Here is a 3,990-nt window from a genome sequence, read left to right on the forward strand (position 1 = left end):
TTTTTTTTTTTTTTTTTTTTTTTTTTTTTTTTTTTTTTTTGTGAGGTGGAAGACCATCAAAAGGCGCCCATTAGGGCAGTTAGAGACTTTAACCCGCTAAAAACCACCTCTCCTATTCCCTACCCTGTGGCACGACCGTTTAGGTATACCTTCACAGGGAGGGTAGCCGTTTAGGCACTACTTAAAAGCCTACGATGACGCTCTTCGTGTCTTTGTTTACGCATAATGTTTGCGGCGAACATTTCTACCGCCTTCCATATTTTGAGGTCATGCAACATGTTTGTCACAAGATTGTCAGAGAGAGGTAGCATTCCAATTTCCGTCTGTAGTCTCTCTCGTTCGTTATAGTATTTCGGATAGACAAAGAAAACATGTTCAGCATCTTCTATGCACTTACAAAAACTGCATAATGGGTCCTGCTCTATTTTAAATCTATTCAGATAGGACCGAAAACGACCATGGCCGCTAAATACCTGGGTCAAATAAAAGTCGACCTCACCATGTTGCCTATTCACCCAGGGCCGTAAGTCTGGTATGAGTCGATGCGTCCACCTACCCTTACCCGCTCTGCTCCAGCGCTCCTGCCACTCTTCCAACAGACGCTGTTCTACTCGCCGCTTAGCCGCTTCAGCTGGCAGTCTGCGAAATTCGGCTTTATACAGACCTTCTTTACCACGCAAATCGATTGGCATCATACCAGAGATAACCAGAGCCGCGTCCTCCGACATCGTCCGATATCCGGCGCACACCCTTAGAGCGCAAAGCCTGTATGCTGCTTGTATGTCTCTCGTGTATGACGGGATAGCGAAAGCCTTGTTCCACACAGAAGAGCCCTACATTATTGTCGCCGTTACCACATCTGCGATCAGCTTCCTACGGTCTTGCTTAGGGCCACGCAAGTTTGGCAGTAAACGCGTCAACGACTTTGCTACCTTCGCTGCCTTTTCGCCCGTGTATTGCAGATGGCGTTTAAACGAGAGTCTGCAGTCTATCATCACTCCTAGGTATTTTATTGCTGCTTGAGACTGTATTCTCGTGTCTCCGACTTGGATAGTCACTTTCTCAATTTTCTTCCTAGAAGAGATAAATACCGCTTTTGTTTTCTCTTCCGCCAGCTCTAAATCCACTGACCGCAGCCATCTCTTGATCATGTCGGTGGTTTTATTCGCAGTAGTGGTAATTCCCTCTAGAGTTTTCGCCACGATAGTTATCGCTATGTCGTCTGCAAAACCCACGATGGAAGAGGTAATCTCAGGATATCGTCGTACATTACGTTCCACAGCGTAGGGCCTAGGACTGATCAGTGAGGTACCCCTCTCCCTGCACGCGTTATCCGTAATATATCTCAGTTTCCTGCCGGAAAAATAGCTAGCCACTATATTAATCAAATAATGTGGAATTCTTCTTTCCTGCAGGGCAGCTATGACGCAATACCAGTTTGCTGAGTTGAATGCATTTTTTATATCTAAAGCTATTACTAGGCAATACTTTTTGTTGCCTTCCATCCAACGTTTACCTTTGATCGCTTCTGCTGCGGTATTTGTGACCATTTTTATTGCATCCATTGGGCTTTTCTTTTTCCTGAAGCCGAATTGGAAGTCCGAGATCCCTTGAGATCTCTCCAGTGATGCTTCTAAACGAGTTCGAATAATCTTTTCGTACACCTTGCCTATCGTATCTAATAGACAAATAGGGCGGTATGCATTTGCAACATGCGACGGCTTGTTTAGCTTTGGCAGCAACACCAACGTCTGTTGTTTCCACTTATCTGGGAAAATTTGTTCTTTCAAACAAGCGTTGAAGGTGCTCGCAAACATAGCAGACCTTGCCAACATGGCTTGCTTAATAGCGCAATTTGGGATCCCATCAGGGCCAGGCACTTTCTTAACTTTTATTTCTTTTGCGATGGCCGCAATCTCCTCGGGCCCGGTGAGATTTATATTGTCCCTCTCCTCCCTCAGTGGCACATACACGAACCTGGCTTTCTGTGGGAACAGTGTACCAATTATCTCTTCCACAAATTCAGCACAGCTTTGTTTGCTTAGAATACTTCAATTTCTTCATTACCAGTTTATACGCCATCCCCCATGGGTCCTCATTAATCTCATTTATCAGTTTCTGAAAACCGTTTTTTTTGCTGACTATTATCGCTTTTTTTAAGAGCCTTCTCCTGAGTTTGAACTCTTCTTGGTGGTTGTGGTAAGCACTAGTCCCTCTCGACCTTTGGTAGACACGCCTCGCTCTGTTACATTTCCCCTTGCGTAGGTGCGTAGCTCATCTATACGTTTTTCAAATTCCGCGTGGTTTATACTTGGTGGTAAGTAACAGCTGTAAAGATAAACCTCTCTATATTTGACACAGACGAAGCCCTCTCCTGCTGAGATGAATCTCATGGTTGACGGGTGCAAGCTGCATTGCCAAAAGGCTGCAGTTCCAGTCTTGTCCTTTGCCCAACTGTTTCCAGAGCCTACCTTGTATGGCTCACTTACGGCTACTATGTCAATCGAAACTTCTCTGACGTTCTGTTTTAGCAGCTCTTGTGCAGTACGACAGTGATTTACGTTTATTTGCATACACTTCATGGCTGTCCATTGTTGTTAGCGCCGCGGCAGTTTCTGCCGGCCATTGGGTGGTCATGAGGCTTTCCTTGTTTATTGCAAATCCCACAGCACGGGCTCTTATTGCAGTCACTTGCGCGGTGCCCTTCTTCGCTGCATTTTAGACAGCACTTGCTTCTATCTGTCTTTCCTTTGCAGTTTCTAGCAATGTGGACTGCCGCGAAGCATCTAAAGCATTTAAGATCTGTGGATTTTTCTCTAATCCTGCTCACTACCCAGCCAACTTTGATTTTCCCGGCTTCAAGTAACTCTTTAGCAGTTTTTGTTGGAACCGATAGAGTTGCAGTTTGTGTGACGGCATACGCCTTCCTGATTGAGGTGACTGCTTCCTTCTTGATATTTAGACTACTGAAGCTCGTATTTATGGCAGCTATTAAGTCATCCGCTGAGGTAACTTCATCCAGGTCCTTAAATTCGATCTTTGTCTGTGTGGTCATTAGTTTAACAATAGCCTCCTCGCCTAGCGCTTTTTCCACCAATTTCTGGTAAGCAGAGTTTTCTTCCTTCGCACTTTGCTTAAACTCCAGCAGCATTTCTCCTTTCAGTGTCTTCCGTATTCTCATCACATTTTCGCCGACTTGTTGCAGCTCCCCATCATTTTTAACTTTTTTCAGCATATCGCTATATGACATAGTGCCCGTTTGCTTGATTACAATTGCATCCGGCCTATTCACCAATTTGATTGGCTTGACCTATCTATTTTTTGTTTGGACCACGGTCCACTCTTCATTTCCGCATTTTGATTGCTTTGGCTCCTCCTTTTTGGTATTTATCCCATCACCGGCCCGTTTACTTCGCAGGAGTAGTCTCCGTGGATCCCTCCTCTCTAAACCTTTTCGTGGCATTTACTCTGCCTCCTTTTTCGGTCTGGGTTGTGCCATCTCTGACCGCTTTTTTTGGCATTTTATTTCCTAACTCTTTTGCGGCTTTTTTATGGAGCACAGCTAGCATGTCCACCAAATCTGTCATCGGCTGATGAATGGTACGCCTAGCCGGAGCAGAAGGAGTTGGGACCATCACTTCGATGAGTTCTCCAATTTTCTTTCCTAGCTCGGCAAAAGAGTTTTCACCTTCTCTTATCATCAAAGATTCCTCCTGAAGGATCGGTGGAGAGGACTGACTTCTCATTTGCGTATGTTGCCCGGCGATTTGCACAGGTGAGCGTTGGATTCGAACGAATTTGAACGAATTTTCGTAGTAGTGTTATATATGTTAGTCTACTTGTATATGTAGTTATGAATGTATGTATATGAGAATTCCTCTTACGTTTGTTTGTGTGGATGTATATATCTATGTATAAGTTCGTGTGCGTGTGTTCGTGTGTGTTTATTTTAATGTATTTATGTATATCTACTTGTGTATGTGTATGTTT

Source organism: Glossina fuscipes, unplaced genomic scaffold, assembly GCF_014805625.2.
Source record: "Glossina fuscipes isolate IAEA_lab_2018 unplaced genomic scaffold, Yale_Gfus_2 121, whole genome shotgun sequence".
NCBI classification, from domain to species: Eukaryota; Metazoa; Arthropoda; class Insecta; order Diptera; family Glossinidae; genus Glossina; species Glossina fuscipes.